This window comes from Canis aureus, chromosome 3, assembly GCF_053574225.1.
Source record: "Canis aureus isolate CA01 chromosome 3, VMU_Caureus_v.1.0, whole genome shotgun sequence".
Lineage (NCBI taxonomy): Eukaryota > Metazoa > Chordata > Mammalia > Carnivora > Canidae > Canis > Canis aureus.
This window is the reverse complement of record NC_135613.1, coordinates 36,745,862-36,763,727: the sequence shown is the minus strand read 5'-3', so window position 1 is coordinate 36,763,727 and position 17,866 is coordinate 36,745,862. Positions and strand designations below refer to the sequence as shown.

The following is a 17,866-nucleotide window of genomic DNA, read 5'->3' as shown; positions in this document are numbered from 1 at the left end:
TGGTGACTCTTTGGCTGGTTGGAATGCAGGAGAGAGGACATGTCTGTCTTCTAAAAGTAAGAAAGGAAATGGTGGTGGGGAGGACATGGGGTGGATGGTGATTGGCTGGGCAGAAAAGCCATCATGGTCACTTTATGGGTTCACATTTCTCCTACTTCCCTCTTACCTGTGGCCCGTTGGTGAGAATCTGTTTCCCCCTGAGTCTCACTTCCCTTTGATATAACAGCAAACTGGTGCATACTTCCCTGCTGCACTGAAGAATTAATGAGATCATGGATGTGAGAAATACATGCAACTTGTTTGGAAACCCAGGAAATTCACTCTTATAGATAGTAATTCTATGTTCACAATGCACCTCTCCCAAATCCAGTGTTTTCAATGAATGGAAATGGGAAAGGGGTTGTTTCTAGTGTGATAGGCTAAATGATGACATCCCCCCCCCCCAAATATTCTTGTCCTAATCCCGAAAATGTTATCCTAAATGAGACATGGAAGATACAGTTAAATTAAGCATCTTGAGATGCAGAGATTATCCTGGATTATCAAGGTAGGGCTTAAATGTTGTTACAAGTGTCCTTTTAAGAAGACTGAGGGCTCTTTAACATAGAAGGATATTGGAGTGATGTGGCCAGCAGCCAAGGAGTTCCAGCAGCCACCAGAAGCTGGGAGGGGCAAGAATAGGATTCCCTCCAAAACCTCTAGAGGGAGCAGAGCTTTGCTGATAACTTTGATTTTGGCCCAGTGAAACTGAATTTAGACTTATGGCTTCCAGAATTCTAGGAGAATAAATTGCTGCTGTATTAAGATACCAAGTTTGAAGTAATTTGTTACTGCAACCGCAGGAAACTAGTACATCGAGAAAGAGAATTTGACCAGTACAGAAGAGATCTGGATGAAGTCCAGGATCTGGTTTTCACTTCCATGGAACCCTTGGTCATCCCTCTTGAGCTCTGTTTCTTCATCTTTAAAGAAGAGTAATGGTAGTACATTTCTGTAAATTAGATAAGCATGTACCCTATCCACTACAGATATATTTAAGAAAAAAAAAAAAAAGCTGGGCATGGTTTTAAGTTTTGAATCAACCAGTATTTAATCAGCACTCAGAATTCCAAAGAAGTTGACAGGGCACAATTTTGGAGAATGGAGGTAACACTCAGTATTAAGTATGCAGCTGGGAATGTTGGTGACTCCTTTGCAATTTGTCTGTAGGAGGCAAGACTATGGCCACCACACAGGTGCTCAGAGAAGGTTGAGTTTCTAGGAAAGACAATCCAGCAGAACCTAAGAGCCAGCACCATGACTGAGAGAGGGGGATATCTCAGGTTAGGAAAACAGGATTTGGGGCAAGGAAGTCATTCTGGGGATGCTTAATCCCAGGTCTGGTTGCCAGTGATGAAAACTCAGGTAAGACTGCTGAGCCCAGATCTTAGGTCTCTAAAGGCATTGTAATGCCAAGCCTTGAGATTCTGAATTCCCTGTAAATTCTGCCAACATCAGAGTGGGTCCAGTCTAGGAACGGTGGCTGCTAGAATATCAGGAATTACTGAAGGCTGCTTTAGAACTAGGCTTCTAAAAAAAAAGGGGCGGGGGTTCCCTAGGTGGCTCAGCGGTTTTAGCGCCTGCCTTCAGCCCAGGGTGTGATCCTGGGGTCGGGCTCCTGCATGGAGCCTGTTTCTCTCTTTGCCCTCCTTCTATGTCTCTCATGAATAAATAAATAAAATTAAAAAAAAAAAAAAAAACTAGGCTTCTAGTCAAGGAGCTGAACCTGGGTGCTTCCAAGGTGCTTTTCAGAATCAGAAAAGACCAATGACATCTAGAAAGTTGAGTGCTATTGGGTACAAGTAAGTAGCTCCAGCTAAGACTGGACAGAATCAGGGTCTATGTATGAGTGTGGTGCTGGCTGTGGCACAGGGAGGCTCTGATGGATAAAAATGGAAAATGAAGACCAGAAAGATTGAGCAGCTAAGGACATGGCATGTTAAGGACAGAACCTAGGACAGGACCTAGGAACTTTGGCCCCTGCCAGATTTTTAAACTGATCAAATATGACTCTTTTTGTAAGGTCTTAGAGACTCTTTGCTCTTGAATTTAGAGAGATTGGTTTGAGATCCTGTCTCTGTTGTAATCAGTATCCATAATTTAACAACTCTTGTGCTCTCTGATTATATGGTAAGTTTTTGACTATCATTTAAGGAAAGAATGTGCAGGGAGAAAGGGAGGATTCAGGAATAAAAAGTAATTAAACATAAGTCTCTTGAGATTAGTCATTAATTTGGATGTGAAATGTAAAATTGTTTTTAAAGTAATAAGGGATAATATCGAGTGGATATAATATCCAGCATGGGACGTAACATGCTGATAACATTGCACAAGGCAGGATAATGCATGTGGCAGATCCCTGATTTTTGTAGAATTAATGATGTTGGTTTCGTTTCACTGCCTACTTAAGATACACATTTCCTAAATGGCACATTAAGGCAAATGTATCAAAACTGCACCTAAAGAGCTGAATAGCCAGTAAATGGCAGCCCCTTGAACACAGCAGTTTTATGATATCTTAGGTTTAATGCTTAATCAGTAGATATTTACAACTGTTTATTTTAATGCCTTGAAATGCCAGTTCATCAGAATTATTGGAAATATTTTGAGGGGGGGTTTGTGAGTGTGGTGGGGTAACATTCTGATATAGTTGGTAAACTGAAAAGGAGACCAGAGTTCTCTTAAAAGACTTGGTACTTTTTGTTGTTGTTGTTGTTTTTAACAGAAGAGCTAGATGTTACTTGTCATGCGAGAAGAGCTGTGTTGTTTGGGTTTCACAGAAATGTATATAAGTATATAAGAAGATGAGTTAAGACAGTTTCATAAGCAAGTTTGACTCAGACTTTATTAACTCAACAAAATACTATGATGGAGTCTGCTTCTGACATACTGGTTTCTTGGAAAAGCAGGATAATTGTCCAGCTTAACATTCACCTATTTTTAGGGAAAAACCAGTCATTTATGAACTCATTCATTCATTGATTCATTTCTTCATTCATTCATGTTATCTCATTTATCCATTCATTACTTGTTTCCTGAGCACCTACTTTGTGTGCCAGGTGGTGTTTTGAATGTTGGGACTCAATAGTTTTAAAAAAGTAGTCTCTTTCATTCTATGTTATGGAAATAAGATACAGTATCGTGTGCCATAAGTTTTCTTTTAAGTAGTTGAGGACTTGACAATATGCTTAGGATCTAAGTGAAAAAGCAGAATTTAAGTTTCTGTTTTCAGTTTTATCTGTATGTGTATTTGGTAAGAGTAGAAAAATTAATGATTGCTGTGAAGTACCCCAGATGTTTAACGTATATAGCTCTGGTTTTGTAGATTAAGTATACATTTTGTTTTCATTTCTGTATTTACATTGAGTTTTCCACAATAAATATTCATGGCTTAGCAAGAAAAGAAAAGCAAATAAATAACCAGTGTGGGTATTGGTTTGACAACTGAGCAGCATGGGTGAGTAGGGTTTTAGAAGGTTAGCTACATGACATAGAAAACTGTGTGAGAAATGGTAATCTATTTGGATTCTCTGTTTATCATCTTCAATTTGTCCTTGTTTTAAAGCCAGGAAGTCTTCTTTCTTGTTTGGCGTATTCTTACCCCTAGCAAGAGCAATGATTTCTGACATGATTAAAGGATTTCACGCTAGTGAGGGATTATTAAAAAAATAGCCGCTTTTGGTAATTGATTATTTTGTGTGTGTTACCCCTAATGATACTGTCTGAAGGATGAAATATCTTTTCTCCATTTTCCAAATCACCCTCAGTAACCCCCGGTGACATTGGGTTTTCCTCACTGACTTTAATTACTCTACGCCAAAGCTCCTGTTCTAAGCCTGGGTGTGCTTCAACCATAGTGAAAGGACCCAGCTGATGAACTCGCCCATGAGAGCATCCTGAGCTAGTCATGGAATTTGGAAACCATTAGAAAGCTGGGCGATTTCATTATTCATTCACTTGAAATAATCCCGGTACTGCTTTCAGTGACATGGTTCCTTCAGCAAATAAAGATAAGCCAAATCCCTGGGCACTCAAAGAAGGAGAAGATTCTCTAAATTAATTCCAGGCTCAAATAATTCAGTAGTATTTGTAATACTCTGTGCATAAATTGGCAATTTGCTAGAGAGATCAGGAAATGATAAAGGCTTTCTTTCCCCTCCCCCTTCTCAGCTTAACAACTGCTGAGGCAGCTATTGGGATAAAAGAAATGTTTTATCCTTAATAAATGTTCCATCAGGTAATGTACTGATTAAGGGTGTCCAAACATGGTGCCCCCCCCAACAGTTATTTTTCATCAGAGAAACTGAAGTAGATGCAGAATGGAAGATGGTCTTAATATGTTTTTCAGCGTATGAAAGATTTATATGAAAAATAAATGCATTAACATTATCAAGAAATACAGAAATTAGAGTGCTGACTTACAGGGTTCCTTCTTTTTCAGTTTAAAAGTGTCTCACTTGTTTTCTTTCTTGGTGGTTTTGAAAGATTGCTTGCCATTACTTACTGATGATACCACATCTTAAATCCAAACTTCAGTATGTCTGGTATCTCTCCCCTCTTTCTCATCCCCAGGGCCATTTGTTTGATTTGAGCTCATATTGGGGAATCTCTGTGAGAGTTGGCTTATCATTATCATGCCTCCTCCCTCTGTATTTTGAGCCACCAGCAAACCATATATAGGAATCAGACAAAGATAAAATGCCCTCCCGTTGCTGGCCAAGTTGGGCTGGAGCGTGTGCTTTAGCTTGAAGGCTAGACTCAGGCTGCCTCCTACCTGCCCTCCTTGACCTGGAGATCTATTTTGAATCCAAGAGGTCTGTAGAGCTAAAAGTCACCCAGCCAGTCACAGGGGTGAGGACAGTGCCCCCCTCCCATCCTCTCCGTGTTTCCTTTCCTAACACATGCAAGGACAGCGCTTGCTTTAGTTGGCCTAACAAGAGTGTGCTCGCTCCCCTCTTGCACATCCAGAAGCAGAAGAACCCCAAATGGACTGAGCTCCAATCCTCACAGCTCTTCCTAGTCTCAAGGATCTAAAAACTCACACCTCTTTATAAGGAAAGCAGCAGTGGGGAGGGAGGAAACAGCCGATGCCACCTTCCTGCCGTTGGAAAGAGATGAGGGTCTCACCACTGTATGGACTGCCAGTCTCCTCCCTTCAGACTTGATCCATCTACCCATCTGCCTGGCCCTTGGCTGTCTGGTTTCATCTGCCCTAAAACACAAAACTGGTCCAGCCACTCTCCTGCTTTCCAGTCTCTCACGTTAGCGTGGCTTCAAGCTCCTTAGTGATGTGCCTACCACCTGCTCCCCTATTTCAGAGCTGCATCCCAATCATAGCCAGCCATTTGTTGATGAGGCCTTAAACAGAGCCTGCCCTCTCTCAACCCTGATCCATTGCCTCGAATACAAGCCCCCGTTCTCCTGGGTATGGTACCCTTCAGCTTAGTGACCAAAGCATCTGTATTACTCATCACAGTCTATTCCACTTAGTGTTTGTATTTCTCTGTATCTTTAACTAGATATGTGAGACCTCGTATTTAGTGCCTAGTAGGTACTAGTGAATTCTTTGTTAGGCACATAAATGAATGAGCATTTGGAAAAAATAGAGCAATAAGTCTTCCATTGGGTCCATCTGAAAGAAGGTTGTTGTCCTGATTTTTAGCTTTGTTTTGCCTTTTTGTTTTCATGGAAATAAAAGTTGCTAAATGCAATTTTTCACCATTTTAAAGATATCTTTAAAACGGTCATGAGAGGGTGCCTGGGTGGTGCAGTTAGATGAGTGTCCTACTCTTGGTTTTGGCCTAGGTCATAATCTCAAGGATCCTGAGACTGAGCCCCACATCTGGCTCCACAACTAGTGCAGAGTTGGCTTCAGATCCTCTTTCCCTTTGCCCCTCCCCCTGCCTTCTCTCTCTCTTAATCTAAATAAATAAATAAATCATAAAAATAAAATAAAATAATCATAAGGTGTATTCTTATTATCAGTGGAATCAAGTAGACTTCGTCTAAGGTCCTCATGATAACCTACATGAGCTCTTAACCCAATAAGTAGAGTGTGGGGACTGGTTTTACTCAGCTGAAATTTCATGCAGCCTGCCACAGAATCAGATAGGGAAAAGTGGGATGTGGGCTAGGTTTGCACTGATAATTAGTCAGTGGTGAATGAAAGTTTTTTTTAAGTATAAGGGAAGGACAAATGAATGCATCTCTACATTAGGTATAAATGGAATTTCCCCCTATTATTAAATCTACTCTTTTAAGTTATAGAGAACCCTTCTTTGAAGTCTTTACCTCTCTGATACTGGGGAACAATGGCTGTGATTGGACCTGAAGGGGGAAAGCAAGACTGCTTGAGGTGTGCCTCACTTTCATCTTGTCCCCCGACTGTTCATCCCTTCTTGGGATGAAGGGATGCCTTGGTGCCTGTAGGCTGCAGGGCTCCCAGGACCAAGGTCATTCCCTTTTATAGCCTATATGTCACCCTGCCCCTCCCAAATCCTCTGATCATGTAGAATTCTAACATTTTCTGTTTCTGAAATCATTGGCTCCAAAGAAAGAAAGAAAACTTCTCTCTGCAGGTTTTGTTTGGAAGAAAAGGGTTTCAGGGTGCAGAAGAAAAACACTTCCTTTTTATTTCAATAAGCCAGTTAAAAGGGAAGATTTAGAAAAAAAAAATTTTTTTTTGCTTTGCTTTCTTTTGAAACGGAGCTGTTCAAAGTCCTGAAATGAGAAAATCAAGGGGACAGTGATTATAAGCACTTGTTTAATGATATCTCTTTTTGTCTCCTCGAGAGTGTGCTTACACTTCTTACTGGCTGTTTCAGCATTCTTGAGGTTGGTCATTGGCTATATAAAATGCTAAACCTTTAGATTCTTCATTTATAAAATTATCCAGCTCTAGCAGGCTACATAGTTCTAAAAGATAGGCCTAAAGGAGCCATCTGGAATATAAGATGAAGCTTTGTGCATCCTCACAACATATTCCATAAATCTCACTATTTCAGTATCTTCTAAGGACACTTTTGATTAACAGTGAGATCAAGGCACTATAGTACACTGGCTTCTCAGGAATGGCCATGTAAGCTGGCAGTCCCAAAGCCATTCTCTTTCTTCTTACAGCCAGACTTTTCACTTCGAAGACGTTTCAAATTCACAAAGACAGTTGACTATTTAAGCTGGTATGTTCCAGGGATGGTCACTCATGTTGGTAAGATTTTGTGGCTTTCTTTGGTGGCCCAGAGTCACTTAGTGCCAACTACACATTTCGGGATCTTCATTTAAAATAATGTATGAGGGATCCCTGGGTGGCGCAGCGGTTTGGCGCCTGCCTTTGGCCCAGGGCGCGATCCTGGAGACCTGGGATCGAATCCCACATCAGGCTCCCAGTGCATGGAGCCTGCTTCTCCCTCTGCCTATGTCTCTGCCTCTCTCTCTTTCTCTCTCTGTGACTATCATAAATAAATAAAAATTAAAAAAAAATTTTAAAATAATGTATGATTCTTCCGTAAATCCAATGATATCATGTCTTGGTTTTGTAACCAACTAATGCTATCCCTTCCCACTGCTCTCCACACATATGCAATGTCACCACACGCACAACTTCTGAATTCTGATATGATAAAAACAATATGAACTTTGAAACCAGAAAGATGCATGTTTAAATCCTGGGCCTGAAAAATGCTGTCTGGATGACTTTAGACAAGTGACCTCACCTCTATGGGTCTCAGATTTCTCATCTGTAAAATGAGGAATAGAGATATTCTCCTTAAAGGGATTACATACAATTATGCATATAAAGCACTTAGTAATTTATTGGAATAAAAAATTAAATAAATGTATTTACTACAATAATGACATAGTGAAGAGCTGTTAGCTGGTGAATGAATTTTAGCTCTCGGCCCGATATCCTATAATAATGAGCAAGTACAAGTTAGAAAAAGCTATATATTCTTACTAGAATATAAAGAAATGAAAAATCTTGAAATATTTGCTGGAATGAGTCTGTTTTAAATAAACGGAACTTAGCTTTTTGTGCTATGCAATAGGAAAAGTCTCAAAAAGAACTCTGAGTTTTCCTGTAAAGCATTTTAAAATATGATAAAAGGAAGAAGATAAATATTATAGTTTTAAATGTATTTACTGGTTACCCCCAGGTCATGGCCTCCTTATATGGGTACTTCCTTTGCTTTACATAATTCTTTTCCTTAATAGTTGTAGGCTGACTACAAAAGATACTGAAAATTTGATATAAATACCCTACCAAATGTAGACAGATTGGGGTACTATATTCTTCTAGTTGAGGTAAGGAACTGACATTTGTCTCTATGCAAAATTCTTGCAAACCACATGGTCCATGGCAATGAATTTGATTCATCGAAGTGGATCTAGTTCAGCTCTGCTACCAACCGGTTCTATGGTCTTGGGCAAGCACTTTTATTTAATAGGGCTTTGACTACTTCCTGGTTGAGTTCAGGACAACAAAAAAGTTCTCTATACTATTATGTGCCAGTGCTGATTCTGGACACTTGAGACCTAAAGATAAAATAAAGGCAAATGTCTGTATGTCCCTAATTATAACATGACAAATGTAAAAAAGAAAATGATTACAAGGTATACAGAGTGAGACATGTTTCAATCTAAAATATAGATTATCAGGGATCCCTGGGTGGCGCAGCGGTTTGGCACCTGCCTTTGGCCCAGGGCGCGATCCTGGAGACCCGGGATCGAATCCCACGTCGGGCTCCCGGTGCATGGAGCCTGCTTCTCCCTCTGCCTGTGTCTCTGCCTCTCTCTCTCTCTATCATGAATAAATAAATAAAAAAATCTTAAAAAAAATAAAATAAAATAAAATATAGATTATCAGAGCAGTGCAAATAGAAGAGGCAATGCCTGGGCAGAATTTTGAATGGAGCTAGACATTGTCAGATGCAAAATATCGAGTTGGTGGGTAGAAGGATCATGTGTACCAAGTCAGGAAAAGGCCTGGTATATTCGAATCAAATTATAAGTAGAGCTATTTGGTTAAGAGCTTCGTGAGAGTAGGGAACATTGTTTTATGCATGGATTTATTCCCATCTCCTAGCATAAGGCCTGGGACCTGGCACTCAACAAACAAATACATAAAGGAGTAAATAAATTGGGATAATACAAAAGATGGACATTTTTCTCTATATATCCAAGGTCCATATCAAAATTCAGTTACTATGTTCCTTTGATTATTTGTCTTATTTTCCCAGCTAGACCATAAGTTCCTCACTAGTAAAAAGCTCTTGGAAGGTCTTCAGTTCACTCTTGACAATTGAATAATTGATTCAAGCCTGAAGCCCTGCTTGAAACCTTTGTAGAAGGTCTGACTTGGCAGTGCCCATATCTAGGGATCACGAACTTAACATACCTCTCGTTTGAGGGGCAGCCAGCAGAAATCAGGTGGGTTAACTCTAAGAATTATCCTGGGAAGTATGATAGTGAAGCCAAAACAGCATCTGCAAGAAACTCAACTGGGTTTCCTAAGAAGGAAGAAAAGTATTAGGGAAAGACTCATTGGAGATTAAATAACATCCATACACTATAATGAGGGCCTGAGCAAGCGCAGATACCTGTGGTTAAAGAAAATCACAGCTTCTACACAACCAGCACAACTGTGGGCGTAGGGGACCTCCCTGCTTCATTATTCTGAGGAATAGCATTATCGGGGAATTGCAAAGATTTGAGCTTCAAAATCAATATGAGCTAAGAATTACACGGCAGGAGAGCCAGGAACTATAATACTTTGAACACTATTTTTATAGTCAATTTTGAGAAAGTCCACAAATTCAAATTCAAGGACACGTCTTCAGCACTGGTGCTCGTTAGCTGATATGGTCATGCATTTGTTCTTTTCTTTTTCTTTTCCTTTCAAAGTATTTAATGAATATATACTATTTGCTGAGCACTGTTCTTGTTCTGTGGTGTATTTAGTGCTGTGGATCCTGCCCTAAAGGAGGATGCAGTTGTATTAGGGGAATGTCAGCCACTCTCATCCAAAATGTGTGATCATTCAAGAAAAATTGGAGTTAACTTCTTGCTCGTACAACAGTACCAGCCAGATGAACCACTTGTGAGAGTCTCTTTTCAGGAATGCAGACTGAAGCAGGCTCTACCATTTTCTACAAGTAGGTCCATGGGACCTTCCTGGGGCTAGTTTCCACAGGGGTCTTTATGGGCCAGGTTTAAAGATGGCACTCATCATTTCCACTTGCGTAGAATGTACCTACCAGGGAGAGCAGCTGGGAAGTGTGATTAGGCTGTGTGTCAAGGGATTTGGGAGCGCCCTGCAGTCTCTGCCATCATAGTCTACTACCAAGAATAGGTCAGGTCCAAAACTTGTGGCAATACAAGAGAAAGGAGAACCAGGTAGATTTATTGACTATGAGGTCATCAGCCCCTTGATTTATACTTCACCATGAATTAGAGTATTTTTTTCCTCCAGACAAAATTTCGTGGGTTATATATCATTATTCTCATTTTACAGAGAAATAAATGGAGACTCACAGTGTAGTAACTTTTGATGGTGCTTATTTGAGGCCAGAGATGGAAAGCACACAGAGGTGTCCCTCATTTGCAGGGAAATTAATGGTATTTTCACTGGTCAAAAGTAACAATGCAACAAATACTTCTCCAGACAGAGTTTTCAGCTGGAGATCATCGTCCTTGCTCTGGACGGCTCTCTATCACATTTTTGGTGATGTAGGACTTCCCATAGAAGTTTAGGTGGTGATACGCAGCTCTAAAGCATAGACAAAGACTCATTGCTCCATCATCTATTTGCCTATCTATTCATCTTTCCTTCATTGATCCATTCTTCTTTTTTTTTTTCATCAAACATGTCTAATATTTTCTGTGCCCATTGAATGTGCCCAGCACTGTGGTAGGTGTTTGAAATACAAAGACAAAAATATGGTGCCTTGTCTTTGGCAAGCTCACCATCTAGTTAGGGAATCAGACATGAAAATGGATAATTAGAGATCCCTGGGTTGCTCAGCTGTTTAGCACCTGCCTTCGGCCCAGGGTGTGATCCTGGAGACCCGGAATCAAGTCCCACATCAGGCTCCCTGCATGGAGCCTGCTTCTCCCTCTGCCTGTTTCTCTGCCTCTCTCTCTGTGTCTCTCATGAATAAATAAAATCTTTAAAAAAAAAAGAGAAAGAAAATGGATAATTAAAATGTTGTAAGGTTTTTAGAGGGCATGGGACAGAAAATGCAGCTGGACTAAGAGATAGGAGAACAAACTCTGCCAGAGAACACAGGCCAAGAGAGAATTCACAAAAGGGAACAAACAGATTTTGGGCAGCTGGAAAATTTTTTCCCAGTTAAAAGAAGCAACAGGCAGAACATTCTAGGTTAAGGAGAGAGCCCAGATAAAGGAAAAGAGGAATTTGGAGATGGGTTATATTTAAGATTGGTTAAAAAAATTAAGCCAAGTGAAAGGTGACTGTGGAAAATAGCAGGAAATGTGGATGGGTTGGATCTCAATGTTTTAAGAAAGGCACACCCCCAAAGCTGATGTCTTTTTTCTTGTACCTCTATGGTAAGTCATGCTCCTGTGCAGTTGTCAGGGTTGCTCTAAGGTTTGGGGGAAGCCATCACTGGCACAATGTATGGTTGGTTGGCAGAGCCAAGATCCATCTGTCCCCATTGGATCTCTCCAGGGGCCCAAGTGAGGACAGGAACTGAGCAAGGAGTAGATTTGCAGTGTATCAAAACCCAACCTGGTCCAGCAAGCAAACCAGACATTCAAAATGGAAGTCCTGGGGGTCAGAGACTGGATAGTTGCAAGAAGAGAAGAGACTCTGAGCAACAGAGCAGGGACAAGGGAGATCAGGAGCCAGGGCTTTGGGTTTTAACATGGTTGATTATCTCCTCTCCATTTTCCCCACATTCTTCTCCCTCCCCCCAAAACATACACACACAGACACACACAGAAACAGACAGAAGAAGAGAGATTGAGATTCTATTTATTGGGAGCTTGCTGGATGTTTAGAATGTGGGGCAGCCCTGGTGGCTCAGCGGTTTAGCGCCGCCTTCGGCCCAGAGCGTGATCCTGGAGACCCAGGATCGAGTCCCACATCAGGCTCCTTGCGTGGAGCCTGCTTCTCCCTCTGCCTGTGTCTCTGCCTCTCTCTCTCTCTCTCTCTCTCTCTCTCTCTGTCTCCCATGAATAAATAAGTAAAATCTTTAAAAAAAATAGAATTTGGTTAGCTTAGTCATAAGAAAAAAGCCACAGAGTTGGGGACAAAAAGTGTTGGACAAAGCTGCTGTGCATGTGAGAGTTTGTGGGAGAGATGCCCTATTAAGTGCTAATCCTCTATGGAGTTTCTCCAAGTACATCTCAGCTATTCTGTTCATTCACAGTGATTTCAGGGACTACTCATAACTATACCAAGTTAGGCAGCCCTTAAGAATGATTAAAATAAAAATAATAATAAACGTGTAAGTATTGATCGATCATGGCTGATCAATCATATCTTTTCCATTTAGCTGGTGGATAATTAGTGCCATTAGCAGGCTTGATAGCTCACACATAAACTAGAGTAACTCCATCAAGGGGAGCCTCATAGCATCCACGTTAGGACTCTAGCAGCTGGCAACCACCCATTTCAAGTCAATTCAACAAGTATTTATTGAGTGTCTACTAAGTACACGAATCGTGCTTCCAGAATAACAATGATCAAAGGATACTGATCTGAAATTGCCCTTCTTGGAACTTTTCCAGTTGGTTTATTATGCTTAGAACTGTGGCTCTGGGGAATAGCAAATGAGACTGTCTGAAAACATAGTTGTGTTTAAATGTGTTTTGAAATACTTAGAGGGTATTTTGTTGCTTTTATAAATGAAAAGTGGTTTTAAAAAGTTGCTTTAAGAGTGGTCAGTAGATTACAATATTTAGTATTTGGTAAATATTAGGATTTTTAATACTAAGTGATTTCAAAAAGTGTTAAATGTGTTGGGGAAAAAAAACTGATTATGTAGAGGAATATCTAAAAATGATAAAGCAACCAGCAGGAAGTTACACGTAGACCCAAGGAATTATGTGTGTTGCTCTTTTCCTTGTGTATGTATTTAGTTTTGTCTTCCTCATGTTTTTTTTTCCCCTTAAAAAGTGAGAATAAGACAATTAGAAGGGTGGTAGATTCTGAGATAGTGCCTGTTATGAACATCTCCCTTAGAAACACAGGCATTTCCTGTAGCCCCTTGAGATACCTCCCCCCAACCCCTCTCCCACTTGGCACTTTCCCACTCCAGGAGAGTCTCTTGGTCTCTTTATCCCTGTGCCCAAGGAAAATCCTTTATGATCTTTTGGCCCAGAGTTAGGAAGATTAAAGGCAGGAGACAAGCATCTGAACATGCTTTTGTCACCAAGATGCTCTGAATCCCCAAAGGAAAAGAAAAAACTGTATAAACATGCTTTTAACTTTTAGAAGAAGTTCTGGGTAAGTCAGAGGTTGCTTTCTCTAGGACCTTGGAGTTGGGTTTATAAAATATGCCAAACTCCTGCCTTTAACAATTTCATCCATAAATCTATAACCATTTACTTGTGTTATCTCTTCATAATTACTACCTAGGAAAGATAAACTAGCTCCCTCAAACCCAAGACCATACAAACCATACATGGTTGTCATAATTCAAGCTCTACTATGAGATGTTCTAGGACTTTAAGATTGAGAAATAAAAGCATTAGGGGAAATTCTTTGACTATGGCTGAAGGCATTAACAAGCAATATGCATATAGCTCTTGGAAACCTGGGCTTTCCTTCAACAGGTATCAGAATATAAGGGATTATTAATATGATAGAAGGGGCCATGTAGCAGAAGGCACAAGCGATGGGTGTTGATACTCCACAGGTTAGAGGAATAAGTCCCATGGCATCCTTTCCATGGCAAAACCCAGCCAAGAGCTCACAGTAAGGGGAGTAAGGTTTTCATTTCCAGGATAGGATCTGGCAAGGGCTAGACTAAGAAGAATTCTCTGTATAAGTGGGTCGTATTCCCATTCCAAATGAAGAACAGTGTACAACTGCTAACCAATTTGGCTGTGTAGTTCTTGTGCACTGTCCAAGTCCACAGAAGACTGGTAACTCAGTTACTCTCTAGACCCCAACTAAGCCCAACATATAGTCTGTATATGGTAACATGATCAATTCCAGACCCTAACTGCTAATGAGGCTCAAGATCAGTTTTCTGTTCTGCTTAATAGACTTGAGTGAGAGTCAAGATACTGGAGCATAGGTGTTGCATATGGAGGTCATTGGTTTATTTTTTTAAGACTTTATTTATTCATAGAGATGCAGAGAGAGAGAGAGGAAGAGGCACAGGCAGAGGGAGAAGCAGGCTCCATGCAGAGAGCCCGACGTGGGACTCGATCCCGCGACTCCAGGATCATGCCCTGGGCTGCAGGCGGCGCTAAACCGCTGCGCCACCGGGACTGCCCAGGTCATTGGTTTAGATAAGAGAGAGACTAGAGAAGGAAGGGTCCATGCTGACAAAGAGTTATATATAACATTATATAACAGTGTATTTCTCAGTTTTTTATTCCCATTCTTCCTCTCTCCCCCAATTACACTGAGTATATGTCTATCCCTTTTTGCCTTTTACGTAGCCGAGACTGTGTTGATTGATAGTTGACAAGAAAAATAAAAGCAGCTAAGTTATTCATTTGGGGAATATAAAAAATAGTCAAAGGGAATAAAGGGGAAAGGAGAAAAAATGAGTGGGAAATATCAGAAAGGGAGACAGAACATGAAAGACTCCTAACTCTGGGAAACGAGCTAGGGGTGGTGGAAGGGGAGGTGGGCGGGGGGTGGGGGTGACTGGGTGACGGGCACTGAGGTGGGCACTTGATGGGATGAGCACTGGGTGTTATTCTATATGTTGGCAAATTGCACACCAATAAAAAAATAAATGTATATATATATAAAAAGCAGCTAAGTTCACGAATACAGTACATACTTACTGAGCACCTGATCTGTGCCAGGTATCTTGCTAAGTGCAATGGATAGCATGATAAATAAGGTTTCTTTACCACATTTCTTCATCCCACCCCCAGTTTTCTCTCTTAGCATATCCACCCTGCTTGTATATGCGTATGTAGTGGGATACACGCAAATGTGACTGTTGTCCATAATTTCATATACCCAGATGTGCATAGCTGTGAAAATCCTGCCAAGGATGCAAGGGGAGAGGTCTGCATTTATCTTAAATTGGGCCCTTCCCAGAACAAGAGAAAAATCCCAGAGAGAAGGTTATATAATTAACCAATCATTAATAGTAAGAGTGGTCCTTGTAGTTTAATCACATAAGTTGAATCTGCAATAGTAAGCTCAATTTAATGACTAAAATTTTAATTTCCTTTGTAGTATCATATCCATCCTTCATTTTCCAAGCCCATCCTCCTAACCTCATTCTAGCCCATGTTCATCATTCTTGTTTTTCATTAGTTAAATCCTAAAAATGGATGCTGTGTTGTCTGGTAGAAGCAACAGAAGGTATACAGTCAGAAGACCCAAGTGTGAGTTTGGGTGTCTTCAATTTATTTTGTGACTTTTGTCAACTTCACATTTTCTGAGTTTTGATTTTCTTCATGTAAAATGTAGGATTAATAATGCTGGCATTTTAGGATTGGTGTGTCCAGTCAGATGATGTATGGAAACTGCTTAAGACTTCACCTGTTTTTTCTTAATACCTAACACTGTGTATGGCACATTGTAGGTGATAGATAGATGTGTGCCATAAAACTGATTGAATGTTTGTATTGTATGAGTTTCCAATACATTTTCAAGTGGGTTATTATTTGTTTTATTAAATTTCAATTTTTTAATGTCTTGTCCCCCTAATCAGATTCTCAACCCCTCATTCTGCCTTTTCTTTATACTTGTTTTGTCCTCTTCATTTTTCCTGTCCCAGGTCTTAAATAGAGATTTAAGTAATGCTTAACAAATAGTAATGTATTGTTTCTCATTTCTCTTCTAGCACCAATTAATAAATGCTTGTCATCAATGTGTATAAAGATGTTACTTCTGTGCTCGGTGCAGTTGGGGTCGGTACAGTGTGCCACAGACAAATGAAATCTAAAAATGAGTAACAGTTCAATTCAAAATAATCAGGGTCAAGAGACGAGTAAGCTTCTCAAGGATAAAGGCTGTTTACTTTCTCATCTGTGAATTCCTGGTGGAGGGACTGGCTCGCAACAGGAGCTCCTTTAAAGTTTGTTGGTTGGGTGGATGAATAAATTAATTAGTTAAGTGACAAATGACCTGACAGACAATAAAAGTCTTTGGGAATCAGAAGGCAGAGAATTTATTAGTGAAGTGGAATGTTTGCATTTTATCTGAAGAACCTCATTAATTGACTTGGGTTCTTTCTGAGTGAAATAATCTTTTGGATAGATAAATAGAAAAAAAACAAAGAAGAAGAAGAAACAGAGGTATAGTCCTCCAGGCAGGGAAAACACACAGGTGGAACTTGTACTTTTCCTTAAATGTCTTCCTCTTTATAATTTTTTCATGTCAAAATCTAATTTGTTCTTCAAGATCTATAAATAATTCATCTTTGCATTGACCCAAAGTGTTTCCCTTACACATGGTAGGGTGACAATGTAGAGTAAATCTTGTTTTGAAATCTCATTCCATCTCTTAGAACCTATGTGTCTTCAAACAGTTTGGATAATCTCTGAGCCTTTACTTCCCTCTCTGTAAAATGGGAATAATTACTTGAAACTTACAAGGCTCTTGTTGAGATCAAGTATATTGTGCTTGAGCAAATATTTCATAAACTATAAAGTACTATTAGATCCTAGTTACTTGAGCTATTATTTTTTCCTTAAAGTATTTCTTATATAAAATGTATTATTTATTTGGTATCAGAAAATTTATAATTAATGCCTTTGCTTAGCCAATTAGTGGTAGAAAATTGGAGTGGCATTCCTAGAGAGGAAGAAAATCTGCCTACTTTGCATAAAGCCATGATACTGAGAAGTAGTAAAGAAATACCTCTGGGCTATTCAAAAAGTCTCAGAAGTGATTTGTGTTTAATGGTAAATTTTCCCCCAGGAGAAGATGAATTGTTTCTCTGTGTGGAAAGGTGGCCTTTCATCTGTACAGTATCTGCTTCGGCTCCACAAACATTCCTTGGATCAGATCCTGTGCTAGACATGTTGGGTATACCCACACAGAAAAGACACAGTCCCTGCCCTCAGAGAACTCAAGTCCAGTGAGTAACCAGTTCGTAGAGTGTCCAGATATGACCCTGATCCCCTCTGGGACAATCTCTCTCTTTACAAAGGATTAGGAGGCTAGAGCACTTGAGAGGAGAAATGGAGATGGAATCATCTGAGCAAATTTCAACTCTGTGTTCTCCAATAACTATTGGAGCAACCTTAAATTTAAATCTATTTACATTGAAAATCCATTTCCTCATTTGTACCAGCCACATTTCAAGTGCTCCTAGACTACCTGTGGCTAGTGGCTGCCCTGCTAGCACAGAACATTCACCATGGTAGAGAGTCCCATGAGACCGCCCTGGGAATCGGGCTCCTGTGCGTTCCCTTGGAGTGGAGCACCTGCAGGCCTGGCAGGGCAAATGACATTGGTCTCCTGCCAGCTGTCTGCCCCTTCAGTTTGACTCCCTCTATCCTGGGATCACAGAGATCTCTTCTACTCAAACATCAGATTTCCCATTCTAAATGAAAATTGGTCCTTGACTTCTAGTGCCCACGAGAAGCAAAGAGAACGTCTAGCATGACATGAAAAGAGTGTGGTTATTTGCTCTTCCCGGGCCACTCGTGGCCCACATCC

General features: G+C 40.3%; 1 protein-coding gene and 1 long non-coding RNA gene across 27 annotated transcripts in view; one reads left to right on the top strand and one right to left on the bottom strand.

Moving 5' to 3' along the window:
- DAB1 (DAB adaptor protein 1) overlaps positions 1 to 17,866 on the top strand; it is a 1,166,965-nt gene that overhangs the window by 922,102 nt on the left and 226,997 nt on the right. The gene's annotated exons all lie outside the window — the stretch shown is intronic.
- LOC144310668 (uncharacterized) overlaps positions 9,189 to 17,866 on the bottom strand; it is a 30,409-nt gene continuing 21,731 nt past the window's right edge. Inside the window, exon 7 of one of the 2 annotated variants that reach the window (XR_013376325.1) lies at positions 9,189 to 9,545. This is a non-coding gene — a long non-coding RNA (uncharacterized LOC144310668). The remainder of the gene's footprint in view (positions 9,546 to 17,866) is intronic. The other variant, XR_013376326.1, reaches the window with a different exon arrangement.